Source organism: Pyxicephalus adspersus, chromosome 1 (genome assembly GCF_032062135.1).
Source record: "Pyxicephalus adspersus chromosome 1, UCB_Pads_2.0, whole genome shotgun sequence".
NCBI classification, from domain to species: Eukaryota; Metazoa; Chordata; class Amphibia; order Anura; family Pyxicephalidae; genus Pyxicephalus; species Pyxicephalus adspersus.
Window position 1 is genome coordinate 167,153,844 of NC_092858.1, and position 11,626 is coordinate 167,165,469.

The window sequence follows — 11,626 nt, forward strand, 5'->3', positions numbered from 1 at the left end:
CAGTAATTGGCTTCAAACATTCATAGGAAGTTTGATCATGTTAAATAGAGTTTATACCCTAGCAAAATATCAAAATATGTAAAGACATGATGTTTTAGAACTGCTGAGTGTTGTCACTTTCCCTGATGAAGGAACCCCTTATCAGTGCAAAATGTCACATGTATGACTGTTGAACAAGTAATTGAGATCAATACAAAGCCCAAAGACTTGCAATGCTAAAATTGGAGAGCATTGAAGTGCAGGCTTTTTAAAGTGTCCTTATGGCCTCCATTACCCGTTAGAGTTGCCTTTATATGCCACTGCTGTGTAGTTGTCAGCTACATTCACCAATGTCTGACACAAAGCAGTCCTTGGTGAATCATCTCACACTGTGAATTTTTACAAAGCTAAGATGTTGCAGTCTGATCACTGGGAAAAAAAAAGTTCTACTGTACACTCAACCGAGCTTCCAATCAATTGGGAACAATTTTGTGCACATGTTAGCGTGTAGCTGTAACAGTGGTTGCAGTGGATTGTGGTGTAGTTTCTGAACAAGTTCGCTCTGGCTGCATGCTTTCCCTCTTCCAGTAGAAGGTCCGTACCTCAACTTTATGCAACCTCACTCAACTCCACAACAAAGTAGTTATCAAACTACTGAAGAGGGACAATTCAGAGCTGCTAACATCTCTGTTTTCACCTGCAAGTCTAAAGGGGGCCTTAACCTATGTTAAGATGGATGGGTTTACCAGTGGTACCACTGTGGTTCATGACTGACAACCGGCCTGCCCCTTAAATCTCATTGGATTATGGAACAGGTAAGGAGTTGAGATCCCTTTTTTGCAGGTGCGTAAAGGTGATGCAGTTGCTGTGTGATTTTACAGATGCTTCCTGCAATGTCTCATAGTGGTCTGCCACTCAAACTGCTTCCATAGACTTTCAACCTCTTCAGCTAACATATTCAAAATCTTGTTAAAAATTCCATTAAATTCGCCCAGATGTCCAGCAGTTGAAAATACACATCCTGGAGCAGTTAACAACACGACTGATAAACTCCCATCTAAACTTACCTAAATAAAATGCCAAAATCTGCCTGCCTGCAATAGTCGTGATAAAAACAATCACCATTTAGTGTCATTGCACAACTTTATTTCCAAATGTTAGTTAACGTTATCTGGGCCTTCAGGTCAGATCCCAGCCCCTGTGTGATGTCCCTGCTGTGTGCTCCCATAGGTGATAAATGTTTATTAAAGCACAGAAAGTGTCTGGGTGTTCTTGGTGCCAACCTCCCAATAGTTGTGCATTTTGCTTCACCGTCCTTAAGATATAGTTCTGGACATCAATTCATAAACTAAGTTTCCTGGAAGTGAAAATTAAATATACCTAATCTCAGAAATTTCACTTTACATAAAAGGTTAGGCAACCCTTTTATGTAAAGTAAGAATTCAGTTGTTTTTTTAAAATGCAACACCCTTTTTAAAAAAAAAAAAAAAGCACCGCCCCTATTTCTCGACCGCCTAGGCGATAAAGAATGAATGGGAGCACAAAGCCTCCCGGGATACCTACGTCAGGCATCCTGGGAGACGGTAAGTGTATTTTTTTTTTTTTTGCAAGTTTTCACTTTAGTTCCTTTTTAAGCAGGTAAGGAAATTTGTATTCATAGGGATCACCAAGGATCTCAATTCTTAGAACTCAATTACCTTTGAGAAGAGGTGACAGTGATGATATAATTTTATCATACGGAACTACCCTTTTAGCAAATTCAGGGGAAGCTGTTCACTTAAAAGAGAATTTGTCATGATTTGGCTGATGCAAGAATCCCAGTGTTTAATAAAATATTTTAGCAGCTATATTGGCTTACCTAATAAATATTAGATTAAGATTATTACAGTTGAAGCTAAGAGTCGGAAATCTTCTAGGTGCTGCCCTGCTGGTTGGTTGAATTTATGTTGATACCATACACAGTTTTCCAGCTCCTAAGTAAACATAACTGTATCAATACTACTGAGCTGTGTTATGTAATACTGTTATGTGCACTCAGAAAACACCAACAGATGGTTCACAAAAGATTATTACTCCTTAAAACTAATTTCCAGTATGGCAGTGCCTCAGAGGTTAGAACTCTGGGCTTTGCTGCCCTAGGTCCAAGGTCAGGACACTATCTGCATGGAGTTTGCAGGTTCTCCCTGTGTTTGCGTGGGTTTCCTCTGGGCACTATAGTTTCCTCCCACATTAAAAAAACATGCAGTTAGGTTAATTGGCTTCCCTCCATATAGGACTGTGGTAATGACATATACCTCTGGCAGGGACATTGGATTGTGAGCACCTTTGAGGGACAGCTAGTAACATGACTATGGACTTTCTAAAGCACTGCAAGAACCCGGAAGAAGACTGAAGACTATGGCCACACTCAGCGCTTCATCCACAACGGGATAAAGGATACCAGGACGAGGCAGGACCCGATCGCAGAAACCTTCTGATGGATCTACGGGTCTGTGGAATTAAAAGTGTGATTTTTTAATTTTTAGTTTTACTTAAGGTTACTAATAGAATAAAAAAGCTCACTTACCAAGGTGATATATTTTCTTGCAAGGGATGTTTTACTTAGCTTAGTAAATGAGATTGAACCATCCAATCAAGTATTTTTAGATTTCCTTGCACATGATTGAATTTTTTTTTGCAAGGTAAACTATCACCACATTCACCAAGCAAAGTGAATTATTCTTGGCAAGGAAATATTTCACCTTGGTAAGTGAACAGCTCAAATACCTTTAGTAGATCAACCGCATTAGGTGCAATTGGGAAGAAAGCTATTTATTGTACCTGTATGGTTTATGTTGGGAGAAAACACACACACACACATATACAAAACATTCCATACATGCAGACAGTGTCACTGACGTTTTGGAAATTAGTTTTATGTGTGCTGCTAGAATGTTTAAAGCATAATAGAGTTGCACTTTACATAACTGTATCTTTCAATATATTATATATTACATAATATGCACTTTTATGCTATAGCTGCTGATAGGAATATTTATTAGGGGAATGTAGAAGAGTGCAGATTTTTTTTATTTTATTGGCAGGGTTATAAATAATTCATAGGTAAGCCTGCTTTTATAATATTTATGATGGAATGTTCTTGCATTAGCCCATTTAGGACTGGTTCTCTTATAGGACACCACAAAGAAACTAGAAGGTTGTTTTTGCAACTAAAAGAAGTTTGCTGTTTATTTTTAAAATGGGTTCTTTACTGTATGAGCTGTGAAAGAGTGAAAACTGATTCCAATCAGGATTCTTTTTTTATAATATTCTTTATCTTTCAAAAAGTTTTTACAATATACAATAACAATAACATAACTGGAAAAGCGAAAACAATTACGGATATACAAAAAACAGTATATTGCACACTCCGCAGAGACACCAGGAAAAATATATACTATGGCGTAACTAAACATATAGAATCAAATCATCAATATGATGTCCAATCAAAGTGAGCATTGATAAGGGAGCTGGTAATTTGCATGAGAATGTATAACAGTCCCAAGTCCAAAAAGAAAATCCACCTCAAACTTACATTTAAAGGGTCGGGTCTAGGTAGTGCTTAAACTCCAGGGTTTCTCGATAATAAATCCAACCTCCCCATACAGCATTACATTTACCCTGGGTACCTCTTAGGCTAGCCCAGGGGTGGGCAAACTCTTTAAGTCAGCCGCCACAATCTGAAAAAAAATTTGCCACAGGGGCCAGGTCAATTGTGAAGTGAGCGGGGTTATGCCATTTGGATGCCCCTGAATGTGACCTCATGATGGCATAACCCCACCCACTCTCCCATCGCAGATTGGTGCCTGTGATAGGAGAGTGGGCGGGTTGTGTGCAGGGACAGCCCGCCCACTCTCTCATCGCAGGCTCAGACCGGGGACGTGTTCCGCGGAACACCCAAAGGGCAAGAGAAACATCCCCATTGGGCCTTATACGGCCCGCGGGCCATAGTTTTTACCCATGCCTGGGCTAGCTGTAAAATCCTCCATGAGCATTATCTAAACAGGATTGTAAAGGGATTGTCATCCCTTGCCATCAATAACCCTTTGCAGCCCACAACAATACCTGTTGCATCTGGGTATGGGGTATTATTTTAGAAACTTCAATGTGACTCTGTTGGAGTCAGGCATCAAATGGTTAGACATGAGTGCTGTCATGTGGGATGGATAAGGTGACTGTATTGCTATGGTCATGTTTATAATTTTGGAGCTAATTATAAAAAAATTTTTTAGAATTTATTTATAGTTTAACTTCAATATTTAACTTTGCATTGATATGAAAATTATCCGGTCTGAAAGATTGTTTAATATCTATGTGTCATATGAAATGAGGGTTTAGTGAAACTTGGTGGGACAATGGGAAGATATACAAACTGAGCAAGACAGAAATATATAAAGTGGAGAGGCAGAAATACAGAAGTTCTGAATTTTTGTTGTTGTCAAGTAACATATAATTGTGCAAATTATTGGTATTTGCTTGAAGTAGGACAGTAGTTTATCATTGTTTGCTTGTATTGTTGATGTCTCCATTGATTTCATCTTAGCTTGCTTGCCTGTTCATCTCTCTGTATACATTTTTGATTTAGTAAAGATATACATATTACACATTTCCTCAAGCAAAACAAAAACATCACTGCTGCCCTTTGTGTCCAATGCTAGTCCATACTGAGGATTTGGGTTTGGCTGTGGCAGAGGAAGGAACAGCAACAAAATAATGGTAAAATGAATGCCAATGGGTTGGATGGGCCTGTTAGGGCTGCTCCCACTGGCAGTTGACACAGGATTACCTGGGTTGTGAAGTCCAATAGTCTCCCGGTCCTCAACAGAGCACCCTGCAACAGGTGATGGGCCAGTAACCGGATTGGCCAAGCAAACAATCAATCTGGCCAAGGGACTCCTTGTGGGGAGAACAACAGATCGTTGTCCCCAGGCTTTCAGGGTGAGCAGAACAAAGTGCTCTAGGGTAAGTATAGCCAAAGATCAAGTACTTGGTAGACTGCTACCTGGAGACAAGGTTAGGACAGACTAAGTACAGGACAGGCGGCAAGTGAGAAACAAGGTCTGGATGGTCCAAGGTCAGGGCAGGCGGAAAGACAGGAAGTGTGGTCTAGATCAACGATGGCCAACGGGGGAGAAAATTTTGGTGGTCCGCGGCTCTTGCCAGTGTACCCTTAAGCAGGGTCAGGGGAAGGACCCCGCTGGCGGGGCGCACCTGCCAGAGCCATGGATCATGTTCCCTGTACGGAATGCAGGCTCAATGAAGCGGGTGGGTTGTCTCTCTGCACACCACCAGCCCACTCTCCCTTCGCAGGCTCAGATTCGGGGGATGTGTTCCCCGGCCAGAGCCACAGACCACCCAAAGGGCTGGAGAAACTTCCCTAGGGACGTATAAAGCCCGTGGGCTGTATTTTGCCCATGCCTTCTCTAGCAAGACAAGACTGAAACAAGGGTCTAATATTCTGAAATCCTCTTTAGTTTTGCAGGGGATGCTAACATCTCTGCACAGCTAAAAGTAAGGCTGAGGATGCTGCAAGCTGCTAAATAGATGATCTGCGGTCGGCCGAGTGGTAACAGGACTGTAATGACATTGTCACTTTGCCCTGGTTTTATCTGACTGATATTCACTCTCAGAATGGGACTTTATTCTTAGTTATAGCAAAATGGTCCAACTTTTACATAGTTAGTCCAAACTTATATATATTACTTTTTTTGGTTGGTCATGGTGGATGTTTTTTTTTTCTCCATCCAGCTGCCTCCATAATGACTGTTTAGTCAAATAAAGTAACTTTCAGCTCAGAGGTAAAAATAGTTTTCTAAATAAAAGTTGTGGCCAAGTATAATGAACTCCCATAGGATATGAACTCACCATCCTTCTTAGGATGATCGCATTTCTCTAGTTCAAGAACAGAAAGGCAGCCTGGCCCTTTCATATGTGAGTATATTTTATATAAATAGATTCCCATTAAAATATAGCCTTGAGATATTTCTAATAATGCTTCAAGAAATGATTTCATGTTGTCTTTTCTACGACAGCCTGAGTTAAATGTCATTAGTGACACCAGAAAAACAGTTGGTGAAGCAAAAAATTAAAACAAAGGTTCATAAATAGATCTCTTGTTTCTAAAGTGAAATAATGTCTCAGCTTCAGCGGTGACAGGTAATAGTGCTGTGTGCAGTACAAACTACTGGAAGTCCCGAGTCAGCAAATCGATGATTAACACTGTTGCCGTATCTACCTGATAATCTAAATGAGGAATTGCAGTCCCTACAGATAGCAAATGGTTCGATGTGATGTACGTGACCAGGAGATTTCAAATGGAGTCATTAAGGTGGTCACACATTTAAGCCTTGTACAGATGTTGGATTCTACATGTCGGTTTTTGGAAACAAACGTTCTCCATGGATTCCAGTGAAACGAAAGAATGAACAAATGCTGAACACATGGCACTGTTAGGTTCAATGGAGAAGGAAGGTGGATGAGCAAGTGGCACACTGCAGTTCTTTTTCTTCATAGGAAAGTAGGACGGATCGATGAACGTCATCAGAAAACTGCTGGACACATGCTAGATTTTCACTCAAGATGATTATGACCAATTGTGAATAGTGGCAATCATCTAGCGTATGTATGTAGCTTTAGTGATTTGGAATTGATCTAGATACAAGCAATCCCAAACAAAAAATTTATGGTAAATTCACACCTCAATGGTGTCATAGATAGGAATAAAAAACAAAATCATAAGAGGACCCAAGTCTTGCCAAAGATGTTCAAACAAAGCAGAAAGTTTAGGAGGAAGCTGGATGTCCAATTCCATCTTAGTTGCTTCTCTCAGTTGAATTAAACTGAACATTATTTAACCCACTTTTTTGAACTCAAGGGGCCAAAATTTTTAAAGCTCTCCAATGCTGGAGAGGATACATTTTCTTCAGTGAACTTGGGTTATCCAGCAAACCTGGATTTTATGGATCACCCAGCTTCACTGATGAAAGTGTATCCTCTCCAGCATTGAAGAGCTTTAATAATTCAGGCCCAAGGACTCAAAGACCCATTTGAATTTTAAAGAACTAGACTGATGTAATAAATAGATCATGACCACCCACCTATAATACAAAAGAGGAGCAAGAAGAACTGATGTAATGTCATCAGAACAAAGACGCAAACTAAATTAGGACCCAAACTATAGGGGTATACTCCAGAAAAAAAAGGGGGGGGGGGGGGTTATTGGACAGTTGGATTTGGGTTTAAATCAGCATATCCACATTTACTTAATATGACTTTCAGAAATGCCAAAAGCGCCTAAAATCAAATAATCGTAAAACGTGGTGGGTGTTTTTGGACCCAAAATCTCAGGTTTCAGGTTCTTTTTGGAGATGAAAATACTGATAACTATGGGAATTTAACGTACACAATATATAAGAATCATTTAACAATAAATTAGTAAGTAGGCTGTGTCTTCTAAATGAGTTTCAGTGCAAAGTTTTCATGCTTGACAATGCTGTACCTTTAATTAATAGAAAAAAAACATGTCTTTATTAGATCTTCACCTCCTCTGAAATATAAGCTTCATCAGTAATCACCTATTACACAAGAAATAAATGGTGTTTCTTGAATGTGTGGAGAGGAACTAGCAGCTATATCCGGTGTTTGAAGCTGGATCACACAAGACCAGCTGGTAATTCTGCATTTCAGGAATTTATCTAAAGCGGCACAAGGCCCTCTCAGATCCTGAAAGGTCAGGGGGAGTTTTTTGTCAGATGTTAACAAGTCTCTGTAATGTTCTATTCCGCTTTCAACAGCCCAGGAAACGATGAGCTTCACATCTGCCAATTCTTCCCATATTGTAGCTCTGAAAAAATAGTTCTTTGAAAATCCATTGATCACTGTGAGATTCTGCCAGCAAGAAAGGACCAGGAGCACATTTAGTAAAAGAAGAATATATTGGTGTGGTATATTCCTGGAAAAATACAGATTTGTATAAAATTGGGTTCCACCATACTTCCCATTCCCCCATTGGACTAATGAAACTGGAACTTTGCGCAACGAATAGCAAATGTTTTCTTTTGGAAATTCACTCAGGACCACCCAGTTTCTCCCATGAAAGTCTTTCTTCTCCAGTCTTTGAGAGCTTAAATTAAATAGACCCAATGCGGCAAAAATGCTCAAAAAAAGCACCATGCTTCCTGTCTTCATATTAGCAACAAGGCTACTGGTCCCAGGGAACAATTTAGAAGAATGAACATGATAATGGAATCTATATTTGCAGACGTGAGATGAGATGGGAGTGCGATAAAGATTTTTCTTTGTTTTTTAACAGGAAATTACTATCAAGAATAAGAAATAAACCCAAGACTTCATTTTATTGGCTAAGTTTAGCTTTAAAATCACCCACTCCATATTTACAATATAATGCACATCTATATTCATCAATCTATACAAAAGCTTGCACTTATTATGTGCCAGTTTAAGATGTCATAATTTACTATGACAGCTTCAATATCCATGAATATCTGAGCAATTGATGGATGCTTATAGGAGGAAACACATTATCATTTTTTAAAATCAAAACTTCACTTTCCTGCTATAAAATTCACTCCTAGAATGCCATGTTCAGCTATTCATAAAAATTGTAAAATTGGAATCACCGGATTTAGAAGCTTCTCCAATCAAGATGACATCGCCGAGAGGCACAGAGAGATGATTAGGGGCTGCCTCCATTTAGGTAAAACCTGACAACAAAAGTCTTCTAGAAGAATGAATTTTGTTGATGTCACAAGATAAATTCTGCTATGACATGGGAGCAATTCTTGTAGCTGATATGTTTATTTAGTATGCAGGAAAAGTGTTTTTAACGGTTAAAGTACAGGTTATTTATTTTCATTTTAGTTTTAGAAAGACTAAGGATGGGAAGAAAATGTCTTGATTTTGTTGGTCCCTTTCAGAAAGATGGTGAACATCAGAACAGAATGTGATAGAAAATTATTAAATGTAATAGCTGTGAATAATTTTCACTGGAGAAAATTCAGCTGTGTAAGAGGTCTTTGGGACAGGATGAGGAGCTTAGAGTTTTGCTTTAATCTGTTCAGCTCTTACACCTGTACACTCTCCATAGACCAGACCAATTTTTACATTTTTTGCCATTGGCCTGTTTATATGGCTATAAGTAGAAAAGGTGTGCAGCAAAATGGGAATTTTAATTGATGAGGCTTGAAGAGCAAGATGGAAAGATGAATATTTGTCACAGTGTCACAGGGCGGGATGGTGGACCCTCAGTGTCACAAGCCCGGTTGGCCTGGATGTGTACGGGCGCAGAGTCTAAGCAACAGCCTGGTCTTCCAGTGAGGAAGTTTCACTGCCGGCAAGGTTGGTAACTGCTGCCAGGCAGGAACAAAGCGTGGTACAGGAACGTAACACAGAAACATGGTCAGACAAGCCAGAGGTCAGGGCAGGTGGCAAACAGGCGTACTCAAGCAAATCCAAAGGTCACGGCAGGCGGCTATCAAGCAGAGCCAGGGTTGGTATACCAGAGAACCTGGAAAGAGAGCTAAGAAGATTTTCCAGTTGCCAGCCACCTTCTTTTATAGGGGAGGTCATGTGGCAATTGGGATCATGTGACCAGCAGGCAACAGAACCACCCCAGAGAAAGAACTGGAGCGGAGGCAGCTTAGGTGGTATTCACACCACTACCAGCAGACGGAGCGCTTCTGCAGAATACTCTGGTCCTCTGGGTAAAGGGGCAGCTCTCATGGAGTCACATAATTTAGACCAGTAGGTAACCAGGGAATAGGACTCCTGAACAGAGGTTCAGCTGGCTGCAGTGGAATGTGAGGTGGGTGACATAGACGAGGGCACAGATCCCCTGGTCCTGCAGGGATCTGTGACATTATTCTTCAATGTACAGCTTTGTGACACAAACTGGTTGTGATGGCAAGTAGGGCACAATTTATATGCATGCTTGCTGAATATGATGCTTTTTAGTGGTGTTGGTTGAGTTTGCTTTCTTTCTATTTGCTTACAGTTCACTTACATTAAACCTAATGGTCACATTGATTTAGTAGCCAAATATGAATCTTGTTAATGAATCAATGAGGAATGAAATCTGGTGTACAGTGCATTTAGATAGTTGAACCTCAAACAATGATGGGTATTGAGTATGCCTAAGCCAATTCACCTGGTAGCCGTTGACAGTCTGCCACTTGGCTGAATTGGATAAACTGTATACTTTACCTTTCATTCACAAACATTGCTTATGGCACAGTGAATCCAGCTGGTGGATGATGAAGGACCGATTGACTGATGTTCAGGTGGAATTTGACAAAGACCCAAAGCCGAACATAAACCTCACTTTTTAGACAGGTTTTAAACTGAGATTAAACATTGTTCATGTGCATTACTAGTTCTGGAACACAGCCCTTCAGGCCTCAAGGGGAAGATACCAAAATAAGTCTCCCAAATGTGCTAAAAAACACATGACCACTTTTTTGTAATGCAACGGACCACAACCCATTACATTATCATCCATCATGCTGAAACTTTTTAGCACCCAGACAAGCCAACTGTATGCCATAATATAAAAAGTCCTAAATTCCAAAACAATTGAAGCCACAAAACGCTGTCACAATAATTTCAAAATGTCTTCCCCAAACACGTTGAATCCCATTGTGAATAAGCTTGGTTGGATTGCATGATACATGGAATTATTTTATTGCCTTCAGCCACTAACTACGACCTAACACAAAGTCAATAAAAAAATCAGAAAGCTTTTTCAGTTTGTTTACTTGGGTTCAGTTTAGCTGCTTCACAGAGCTCAAAGCTAAATACCTTTTAATTTATGCCAACAATTAATTACTTGTGAAGGCATCAAACATGGAGCAAATATTTATTAACATTTATTGTGCTTCTTAATAATTATATTGTGTAAACAGATTAATCACCAGCACATCTGCTCAAGGGGTCCATTAGTATGCCATTAAAAGTAAATTCCAGGCAAACGATAGAAATACTTAAATGATTACCTGGCAAGGGATTTCTAATTTTTTTTCATGTTTGTCCTTGACCTCCACTGCAGCAGCAGAAGCAAAGTTTAGACCATGGCCAAAGCCCCAGTCTACTAGATGGACCATAAGGGAGCACCATGCTATTAGAAGTAACGTTAGGCATGGAGAATGCAAAGAAGGAGAAGAAAATAGACAAGTAAAAAAGAGACAAAAAGTGGTGAGCTCAACAAAAACAGAAAAATGGAATATTATATAGCAGTATTGCTATAAAAATCAAAGGTATTAGGCCCAGCAATGGCATTGAGTGCCAAGTACTCCACTCTTCAAGGCCTCCTTGTCACCAAAGACACTTTAGGTTGTCTTCTTCTTCTCCACTGGAGGTAGGAAGTCCTTACAGCTAGATTCTCACATTACATCTAAGCATCACTCATACAGCAGTACTGAGTACCCAAGACCATGTAATGGTGTACCTAGGCTCACAGTGTCACGGTGTATCAGGTGGGATGGTGAACCCATCCCGCTTGGCAGGAACGTGTTTTAGGCCCAGAGTCTGAGACACCAGTCTCTAGCTTCACCACCGCACCCAGCATGATGTGTTGGACTTTAGGAGGTGGTGT